The sequence below is a fragment of the Balaenoptera physalus genome (assembly GCF_965194825.1).
Source record: "Balaenoptera physalus genome assembly, chromosome: 8".
In the NCBI taxonomy this organism is placed as follows: Eukaryota; Metazoa; Chordata; class Mammalia; order Artiodactyla; family Balaenopteridae; genus Balaenoptera; species Balaenoptera physalus.
The window spans coordinates 4339761-4351187 of record NC_138887.1 but is presented as its reverse complement, the minus strand read 5'-3'; the positions used below and the strand labels follow the sequence as shown (position 1 = coordinate 4351187).

General features: G+C 39.0%; 1 long non-coding RNA gene across 1 annotated transcript; it reads right to left on the bottom strand.

Annotated features, from left to right (window-relative positions):
* Positions 1–3479: 3479 nt before the first annotated feature.
* Positions 3480–11144, bottom strand: LOC309666142. Its single transcript, XR_014266932.1, has 2 exons — positions 6654–11144; positions 3480–6329 (listed from the first exon to the last, which is right to left on the bottom strand). It is a non-coding gene; the product is annotated as an uncharacterized lncRNA (long non-coding RNA).
* Between the last annotated feature and the right edge of the window lie 283 nt (positions 11145–11427).

Here is an 11427-nt window from a genome sequence, read left to right as displayed (position 1 = left end):
TACAGTGTGATTTTTAAAAAAATATCACATGTAAATCCTTTTAGGAGGATTTGGTTCAGGATAAGATGGAGAGTTCACACTCTGCCCTGTCCCTTTCATTGACTATTGCTATTTAAACTGGACAGAAAGATGGAAAAGCTATTTGAGGGCTCTGAAGAGCACACAGGAGCAGATAGAAGGTCTCAGAAAAGAAATAGAATAAAAGAACCAAGTGGAAATATTTAGAACTAAAATCAACAGAAACAAACATTGGCATTTGCTGTGGCTGTTGTGATGACTTAAAACAAATCGGCTGGCTTAACTCAACAGAAATTTATTATCTCACAGTTCTGGAAGCCAGAAGCCTGAAATCAAAGTGTCAGCAGGGCCATGCTTTACCAAGAAGCTCTAGGGGAGATTCTGTTCCTTGCTTCTTCCAGGGTCAGGTGGCTGTAGCCATTACATAAAGCATGAAAAATCTAGGGCTTACAGCTTAGAAAGAAAGAAGGAAAACTGTTAACTCTTCACAGATCACATGATCATGTAGAAAATCCACAGGAATATACAGAAATACCTCCTAGAACTAACAAATGAGCTGATCAAGGTTGCATGTTGCAAGATCAACACAAAAAATTAGTTTTCTATTTTTAGGTATCAGCAAAAAAAAGTTGAAAAGTAAATTAAAATAATATGACTACAATTTACAATAGTTTCAAAAAATGAAATAGGTATAATTCGATCAAAATATAGACATGATCTGCATGCTGAAAACTAGAAAATGCTAATAAAAGCAACAGAAAGGATCTGAATAAATTGAAAAACATTGATTTTATGGACTGGAACACTCAATATAATACAAGTGTCAAATAACCCCAAATTATACTACAGATTTCATCACAATTCTAAACAAGATCCCAGGATGAATTTTTATAGTCACAGATAAACTGATTTTAAAATTTATATGAAAGTCAAAGGAACAAGTACACCCCAAACAAATCTGATAAAGAAGGATGCTAGCAGACTCACTTCCCCGGGCTTTAAGACTTACTCCACAGCTGCGGTAAACAGGACAGTAAGGATGGTAAACAGTGGACATGATGATCAAGGCAGCAGAATGGAATGCTGATGAACAGACACATACAAATAAGGCCCAACTGATTTTTGACCAAAGTGCAAAGACAATTCAACGAAGAAAAGTGTTCTCTTTAACAAATTGTGTTGGAACACTTGGATGATAATCCACACATAAAAAATATATATTTTACCCAAACCTCACAAATTATACAAAAACTAACTCAAAATGGACCATGTATTTAAACGTAAAATAGAAACTATCAGACTTTTAGAAGGAGACGAGAATATCTCCCTGCCTGGGGTAAAGAGTATGAGACAGGACCTCAAAAGCAGAACTCATTAAAAACAATAACAAAAAATAGATTTTTTCAAAGCTAAAACTGCTTGTTTTGTGAAATGTTTCTTGAGAGAATGAAAAAACAATCTATAGATGAAAACACTTTGAAATTACATATTTGACACACTTCTTATGTCCAGAATAAATACATTTTAAAAACTCTCAAAATTCAACAGTAAGTGAAGAATAACATATTTTTTAAATGAGCTAAAGCGTTTATGAATAGATTCTTTGCCAACGAGGATATGTAAATGATAAATAACCACATGAAAAAATGTTCAGCCTCACTAGCCATGTAAATTCAAGACCACAGTATCACAAATCACTATACAGCCAGTAGAATGGCATATATATAAAATATATACCGAAAATGCCACTGATGGAGATGTGGAGCATCTCACACAATACCGTTGGGAGTGAGAAATAGTACAAACATTCTGAAAAACAGTTTGTAGTGTTAAACACATACTTATGTAACACAGTCAGCTAACTCCAAGGTATTTATCCTGGATAAATAAAAACATACATTCACACAAAACTCTGTTCATGAATGTTTATGCAACTCTATTCATAATTACCCCAAACTTGAAACAACTCCAGTGTCTTTCAACAGGTGAAGAAGTGAGCAGATGTAGTAAATCCATACAATGGAATACTATACAACAATGAAAAGGAATAAACTGTCGATATGCTAAGCAACTGAAATGGATCTCAAAGGTATTATTCTAAGTGACAGAAGCTCATAGGCAAAGGCTAATGCATACTTATATAGTTCCCTGGAGAACAGATGCATGGGCGCCAGGGGTTAGGGATAGAGTTTGACTGCAGAGAGATCCATGGGGCACGGAGGCAGTTCTTGCAGTGATAGAGCTGGTTTGTATCTTGCTTGTAGTGTTCATTATGTGAGTCTGTACATGTATAATTTATACAACTGTACACATAGAAAGTCAATTTTACTGTGTTAATTGAAACAATTCAATTTTAAAACTTCTCTTAACAATCATTTTACTACTCTCACCTTAAGACTTCTGCACAACAATGTCTGTTGCATTTAGAATGGCGTTTGTAAGTAAAGGACTAATGAACATCTTTATGTTTGTGGAAAAATACAGTTAAGAATTTCATATCAAATGGTACAGGAGATTATAATAGCTACAGTCCTTGAACAGAGGTCACTCATTCTGAATGTGCGGGGTCTGAAATAATGAGATATTGCTCAGCTCAATGCAACACCTTGTGCATGCTGGAATTTTATTTTTTTCTAATCCTCTAATATCAACATTGAATTCTAACTCAGGCACCAGGCTTCTCATCTTTAGATCAGGTAACTCTGCTAATTGGCTAGGCTCCCCCCTCCACCATCTGCTAGGACTTTAAGTCCCAGAATCACACGAGAGCCCCAGAGATGATGGTGAGAGTCCTGCCCACAGAGCAGCCTCAGAATCATAGGAGAGGCTTCACTCTCTGTCCTTGGACCACCCCAGCTCCTCTTCTCCTGTCATCAGGCACAGCCCTCACACTGCCCTCCTGCCAGCTCACTTTCCCCACACCCCACCCTCCTTCTGCTTCCTCCCCTGGCTTGTAGTGCATTAATTTTCCGGTGGTGGTGTCAGGTTCTGAGGATGGACATGGGGAGGGCCTGATGGGGAAGCAAAGAGCAGAAGTCAAGTGCACGGAATTCTGAGAGTGAAGAGGTGGATAGCAAGGGGCCCATATATGGCATGCAATTTATTTTAAAAGGCAAATAGGGACAAGTTAGGAGTTTGGGATTAACATATACACGTTACCATGTATAAAATAGATAACCAACAAGGACCTACTGTATAGCCAGGGAAATATACTCAATATTTTGTAATAACCTATAAGGGAAAAGAATCTGAAAAAAAATATATATCTATATATCTGAATCACTTTGCTGTCTACCTGAAACTAACACCACATTGTAAATCAACTGTACTTCAATAAAAAAAAGACAAATAGAACTTTCCCACTTCTGTTAATACTCTGCTAGCAAAGTATTAATTCTTATTAAACAATCAAACAAAACAAAGCAAATCCTCTTTCTCTGAAATGAATTGTATCAAAAAAGTTTATTTTCTATTTTTTTTTTTTGCTCTGCAAGTGACTTGCTTCATTAAAAGATCAGGGAAGGGTGTGATAGATGATAAAATGTATCCCCTCACATTCTCTTGAAGCTAACAGAGCCTAAACTTGAGGTGAAGAAACCTGATCAAGGGATAATGAAAAGGACAGGATAAATCAGGACAGTATTTTGTGGCAGTTATGTCTGTGCTGACTCAAAAATGGCAGCATGTGTGGTATTGTCAACGACATCTGTGACCTACTTGTCATCCATAACGATATTCCTTTAATATTAATAATATTTGGAAGGACACCATTAAAATTAAACCCTACAGTGACATGTGGCATCAGAGTTTTTCTTCATCGTGGAAAACATCAGCTGAGCATTGACTGACATCCAGCACGTGCTATTTGGCATAAATGATATAGTTCCGAGTTTAGGTAAAAATAAATTTAAAGCTACCCTCAATTATCTCCAAGCAACCGGACTGCCTTACTTTTTTCCTTTCTGTAATCTATCTCTTATTTGCCTTCTGCCACATTTTTTTCATTTTGCCCACCCAGTTTGTCTCTTTGTCCACATCTGTCTTCTCTCTCTTCTGCTAATTCTGTGGTTCTCCATCGGGGTACCCCCCCTCCTTGGGGGATTTGAAAACTAGACTGGGTGTCTTTTAGTTTGTCTCAGTGGTTGCCATGGAGGAGGGCTACTGGCATCGTATGTCCACAATGTGGAGACTTTCCACAGAGTGAGGTATTGCTTGCAGCCCATGTAGAAGTTGTTGTCTAGCCAGAGAATAATACAGGTGACAGGGTCTTTATAATTATCCTCATAGAGAAGCAAGCTCTGTTTCCATATAAGCACAAAGCATCTTGTACCAATTTCATCAACTGATTATTCCATAAATATAAATACCATGAAATGTGAGGAAGTTTGTACTTTGTTTTATTGCAAAATTGTAACAAGTGTTGGTTATCATTTCAGAATAAAATCACACCATGGGCAGAAACACCTTAAAAAACATTGAGTTGTGGTCCATGCGTGTGTGTACTGACCTGTGGTGGCAGCCACGCCACTGGCCTGGCTCTGGGTGAGTGGAGACCACACTGCCCTGTGTTAAATGAATCCTGTCTCCTCCTCATCCCTGTTATCCAACCTGGTACCCAAGCCTCCCATAAGTAGGGTGGGGGGTGGTGTGAGCATTTCTCACCAATGTGTGCCCCTCTGGGCCGAGGAGTTATAAAACACATGTGCCTTCTCAGTGTCTTCGCCCTGTTCTCTCCTGGCCAGTGGCAGAGGCCGCAGTGGAGAACACTGGGTCTGGGGGATGCGAAGCCACGAGGTGCAGGAGGCCTGCGGGTGTAACGGGTGGAACCGACCCGAGAGACACTTGCATCCTGTTACTCTCCTGTGAGTTTTAGAATGATTATTTCAGCAACTGGGGTTATTAACCCTGATTATTGTAAGGTGTACATATCAGAGTAATTCAGTATGTCTTCTAGGGTAGCAAGGCTTTGGAATTTCCATGTAAAATAATGCATTTTATTATAATTTACTTTGACATTATTTTGGCTTCATATTACAATTAAGTAATTTACATATTTTTGGAAATTTGCTTCTGCATAGTTTGTGTTATCTATAAGTTCATTTCAAGAAAATAAATGGGGTGCTATACAGTATGTTATGAAAGCAGTGTGGGGAAACCAGGATCCCAAACAGACCCTTGGTTCCTCCTGCAGTGATTTCATGCTTCTGTGGTGCTTATCTAATTTAGATGGGCCACTGATCTGGTTAGTGAAGAAGTTCCCGTAAGACATATCCTCATTGTGAAATGCAAATATCAAAAACTCCATTTACCCTCTTGAGGAAGTAGAACATAAGTATCTACCACTTAAGTGTGGGCTGTGCCTTGTGACTGTCTCCCAAAGAGGTTAATAAGGAAAAAGGCAAAGGAAAGAGTAACTTTGCAATGGATAAACCTGACAGACACTCCCTCAGCACAGGATGAAGGTCAGTGTCAGCTGTGGTAAGTCATGCTGATAATTTATACCCTTGAGATGTGATACGATTGGTATTCGACCTGTGTGGTGTCCCTCTTAAAAACCCTAACCCCAGTGGATTCATGAGAAAAAGAGTAAGACAAACCCCAGTGGGAGGACAGTCTACAAAACCCTTGGTGCTTATTCCTTGAAAGTCAAGGCCATTGAGCCTTGACTCTGGAGGAGCCTTAGGAGACATGGGGACTAAATGTAATGTGGCATCCTGGATGGAATTCTGGAACAGAAAAAGAACATTTGGTAAAAACTAAGGAAATCTGAATAAAGCATGGACTTTATCTGATAATAAAGGATCAATTTCGGTTCATTACTTGTGACACATGAACCACACTAGTGTAAGTTTTTAACAAGAGGAGAAACTGAATGTGGGGTCATACAAGGACTCTCTGCTCTATCTTTGCAACTTTTATGTAAATCTAAAATCATTTGAAAATAAAAAGTTTGTTAAAAAATGTTTACCAAAATGTTTCTCCATTTTGGGTCCCTCTACTCTGTTCCTCTCTATCTGTTAATAGTTAAGTCTCCACCCATTAAACAAAAAACTCTGGGGTAAACTGCAAAACTTATTTCACCCTTGTCACTCTATCCCATTGCCTGAAATTCCTATCAATTCTACAACCACAATTGTTGTTTTACATGCACTTCATCCTCTATGTTAATGGTCATTTCCATAACTAAGAAAGTAATTTCTTTTTGTTCTGGTTATAGCAATGTTCTCTTGCCCCCTGCTTTAATCATTAATCACAGCAGATTAATTTCACTAAATATTGACATATATTTTTCTTCTCCCCTTTGGGGAAACCTTTTTTTTTTTTTTTTAGACGTACTTTGAATTTTATTTATTTATTTATTTTTGGCTGTGTTGGGTCTTCGTTTCTGTGCGAGAGCTTTCTCTAGTTGCGGCGAGTGGGGGCCACTCCTCACTGCAGTGCGCGGGTCTCTCACTGTCGTGGCCTCTCTTGTTGCGGAGCACAGGCTCCAGACGCGCAGGCTCAGTAATTGTGGCTCACGGGCCCAGTTGCTCTCCAGCATGTGGGATCTTCCCAGACCAGGGCTCGAACCCGCGTCCCCTGCATTGGCAGGCTGATTCTCAACCACTGTGCCACCAGGGAAGCCCTGGGGAAACCTTAATGTCTAAATGATTTGAGGCCCTTTATGGTCTCCACCTGACTTTTTTCCCACTGGTGCACTGCTCAATCTGACCCAGTTACAATGTCCTGCTAGATCTATGCTTTCTCACCTTGAGATTACAATTATGATAATCTTTCTCTCTGGATCTCTACTCCTTCTAATCCCATAAATTATACTTCCAAAACGTTCCTCTCCATAAAAAACATTTCCAATGTTTCTAGTTCAACACAGTATAATTATTTTCTTTTCTTATGCTTATTATATTTTTATCACTCAATATAGCAAAATCCATGTCTTCTTGGTAAACTGTTTCTTGAGGTTAGGTTGCCTCTTAAAATTTCCCCAGCACACCATGCACATAATTGGTGTCTAATAAATGTTTATTGAAAAAAAATTATGCTTGTGCTTGTTGGTTTACACTTCTCTATATTTTAGCATATTTTCTAAGATTCTAAGATGAGCATTTATTAATTTAAAATTAGAATTAAACAATAAATTTCTTGCAGACTCCATTTTATACAGTATAATGCACATGTCTTTACTTTAGGACTAGTTTCTATCATGGTGGTTGTGTTGCAGGGAAGAAAGGTGGGGCACGAGAGGATGGTCACATCCCAGGACTCAGGCGAGTCACTGGGATGGCCACCGAGTGTTGGTTCTTGGCTTCACACAGAAAAGAATTCAAGAGTGTGCCATAGTAAATGAAAGTTTTATTCAGGGAGATATACACTCCATAGACAGAGTGTGGGCCATCTCAGAAGGCGAGAGCCCCCAAAATATGAGATGGTTAGTTTTTATAGGCTGGATAATTGTATAGGCTAATGAGTGGGAGGATTATTCCAACTATTTTGGGAAAGGAGCAGAGATTTCCAAGAATTGGGTCACCGCCCACTTTTTGGCCTTTTATGGTCAGCCTCAGAACTGTCATGGCGCCTGTGGGTGTATCATTTAGATGCTGATGTATTGCAGTGAACGTATAATGAGGCTCAAGGTCTACTGGAAGTTGAATCATCCGCCATCTTGAACTTAGTTGGTTCTAACCAGTTTATGTTGTGTCGTCAACAGCTTTGTCACTCTTTTAAAGGTTGTGCCCTGCCCCCTTCCTGTCTCAGTTGAAGGGAAGTGAACATGGGAAGGAAATGCAGAGTGAAGTGTGGTCAGAAACTGGGTGAAAGAACCATAAAACAGCCTCAAAATGTTACCAGTGCATTGATACCTGAGATTCCTTCAATATTAGTCTTACTGAGTTACATTTATCTGAACTCTCCTGAAGATGACGGATTGGGCAGAATACACTAGAACCCAACTCCTGTCCATCTCTATCACTTCTTTTCATATTACTATGAAATTATAATTTATAGTATCTGATTCAAATTCTTTCTATAAATAACCATTTATTAAACTCTTTGGAAAATTGGGTTTTAAGGACATAGTCAATCTCAACATGTAGAATTATATCCTGTGAGACTGAAAATGACTTTTTTGTTTAAGACAACATTGTTTTGTGTGTTTTTCCAACTCAAGCAACAATTTCAAACGGATGCAAATGTTCTGTAGTCAGTTTGCTTGCTGGCAGAATTCTCAGAAAATGTCAATGCTGATGAATTATTATGAACAATAACAATTATGGTATTTTTGCATTAATAGTTTTTAGAAATAGTATTAATTCAACTGGAAATCCTTTGTTCATGAAAACAGAAATTTATCTTGATGGACCAGCATTTGGCCTGCAAATCTCTGTTGGCCCCAGCAAGAGATGTGATGTGTTAAAAGTTCCCTGATGTTTGTAGTGTCAAGAAACAAGTTATTTTGCTTCTTTGATATCAGAATACAATGACAATTACTTTTCTTATCTCCTGTGAATTATTGCACATAACATTTTTGCATTGTACTGGCTTCAGGAGTTTGTTAATATGGATGTCAAAAAGCGGACACAGTCAAGGTAGCCCCACTGGAGAAGCTCTGCTGCCCAGAAAGAAAGGGGAAAATAAAAGAGGCTTGATTTCCTTTAAAATAAAAAGCCAGGTGCATGACAACAAATGAATTGCATCCTTTTGTCTTTCTTCCAAGGATGCATATGTGAAAATCCTGCTGATTTCCAATAATTTTAGCACACAAAGCTGCCTCAAAACTTCCAGAGAGCACAGGCAAGTTCTGAAGGCAGTTGAGGCAATAATCATGATTCTCCTTCAGGGAACTGCTTCTTCCTCTGTGTTACCTACACCTCACCAAAACCTTATATGGAAATTACAGTTGAGTTCACACTGAGTTTCTGGCATTAAGTGAACCTTACATCACAAACAACCCTCCTGTTTTTAAGAATCACATCGGCTACCAAAAGAGAAATTGGGAAATTTTGAGGGTAGGGGACTGGATACTGAATAAAAGAATATGGATCCTGCTGCTGTAAGAAAATTGCTATGATTCATTTTCTTACCCAGATGCTCAGGGAGAGAGAGTCCTATTTGCTTCCCCTTTATATAATGTGAAGGCAGAGATGGGTTACTTTACTTTGATGTGTGCCCTGTGATCAAAGGTGGAAGTTAATGATGAAGAGTCTCAGAATCTCAATCTCAGAAGAATTGCAGAAAAAGCATACCTGTGGGGCAGACAGGTGTAAACTTGCCCATCCTGGACACATGGCAGGAACAGAGGAGGGTGTGCATAGGCATGAGATGCAGGGTTGATGTGCAAATGCTTAAGGTCCCTTCTCCCTTCCAAGGTGGTGACTTGATTTAAAATCATGTAAGGACTTTTTACTCCCAGTGTCTTGCACAATATCTCTCAATTTCTTCTTGAAAGATCAGCCCTCTTCCCTTCTCTCTCTCTCTCCCTTTAACAGCTATCTCATGGATATTTTACTAGGAGATCACCCTCCATCTAATTTACAATGTTGGTACTACCTGGTGAGTGAAAGCACCATTAGTACTTTTGTTTTTCAAGGCAGAATGTTATTTAGATACACGTTAGCCTTATTTTTTTAACTTTTTACTTCATATTGGAGTATAGTTGATTAACAATGTTGTGTTAGTTTCAGGTGTACAGCAAAGTGATTCAGTTATACATATACATGTACCTATTCTTTTTCAAATTATTTTCCCATTTAGGTTGTTATATAATATTGAGCAGAGTTCCCTGTGCTATACAGTAGGTCCTTGTTGGTTATCCATACTTCTCTTTTCATCTTTGAGCAGGAATCAGGTTCACTGTATTAAAAATCCAGTGATCGTAGCCTCTCAGGCCAGCTTTATGCTACTGCAGAGGACAATTTTGAATATGGTCACAGAAGTCTCTGGTGGGGAGATGGAGCCACAGAAGTGGGGGTCCCAGGGCTGCCAGCCAGCTTCCCAGATCCTGGAGTGTGAGGAGGAAGAGGACAGAGGCAGAGGAGGTGGCCAAGGCAGAAGATGGCCAAGAAAAGGTGCCTTAAATAGTTTTTGCAGTACAGTGTAGAAGAAAGAAGGAAACAAAGGAGAGAGAAATGAGATTGACAAATGTAAATCTTTCCTACCTGTGCCATGCCGAAGTATCACTAACACTTGTAAACTGCTGAAGAATAACCAGGACAACAACAGAATGTTGATTTTAGTCTTGGAAAATGAAAAATACAAAGTGAGAGAAGCACAAGATATCCAGTTACAGATGAGAAAATAATGTCACCACCTCACATGTTACCTATGTGCGTTAAAAGTAAAACTTACTTCACAGCAGACAGAGTAAACTGCTCAGACCTCGGACATAGTGAATCCCTCTGGAAAGGACTCCAGCATGGATAACATCTCCAGGGAGGTATTGTGAAGGATTTGCTAGTTCCTCTTCAGGAAGCTGGCCTTCCAGAACAAGAAGAATTATTCCAAATAGAAAAGCAAATATCTGTTATTTATCAAGAAAGATTTGAATTTGATTTTGCATCTTCTAATTAAGGTGAAGGTAAGTCTACTAATAATGTCCTCCCTAGAACTGGATTGGTCCACCTCACTTTAAAGAAAGGTTTTATCAACCTCTGTAAGTGTGCTTCATTGGGTGTCTTCAAAACCAATCTTTTGGCTGGAGAAACTTTTGAATTGGAAAACAAATGATATTTTCAGATCTGCTAGTAAATATACATGCCTGAAAATGTAGGACAAATATTTGTCAGTGGAACAAGGACCAAAGCTAATGCTTCCAGGAAGCATTGCTAAAACAGGTCAATTTAGAGTCTAAGTCTGAACAAACTAAAATTAGCATTGAGATGCACAAGGAAGAAAAAGAGGAGAGGAAAGCTAACAGAACAAGGAAATTGAAGTCTACTTCAAGGCATTAAGAGAGCAAAAGTGAAACTTTAAAAAAAAAACAAACATTATTTCCAAAAAAATTGAATGGAAGTGTCAGTACAAGTAATGTTCACAATTTCAATTTGACAGTGAAGGTTCATCCTACGCTTTTAAGGCAAAGTAAAATGAGCAAGGTCCTAAAAGAGGAGAAAGCAAATGAGTCTGAAATGAGCGTCTGTTGTGGTGGCCCCCAAGCTGTAAGCTTATTCAGCTTTCTGCTTTCCGGAGAACTGCTTGTCTCTTTCTTGGTATGCACTCCTGACGCTGCGGTATTGAGCGTAAAAAAGGAAAATGGCTTGCAGCCAGTTTCGTTCCAGGTGCCTGCTCTGGATCTAAGAGCCCCTGGTTGTTCCCCAGAAGAAGGACGTGTTGCCCTGAGGGGGAAGTCTGTATCTCCAAAGAATGGCCCATAAGGCATGCTGACGCATAGATAGTGGTGCATAGATAGTGGCGCAT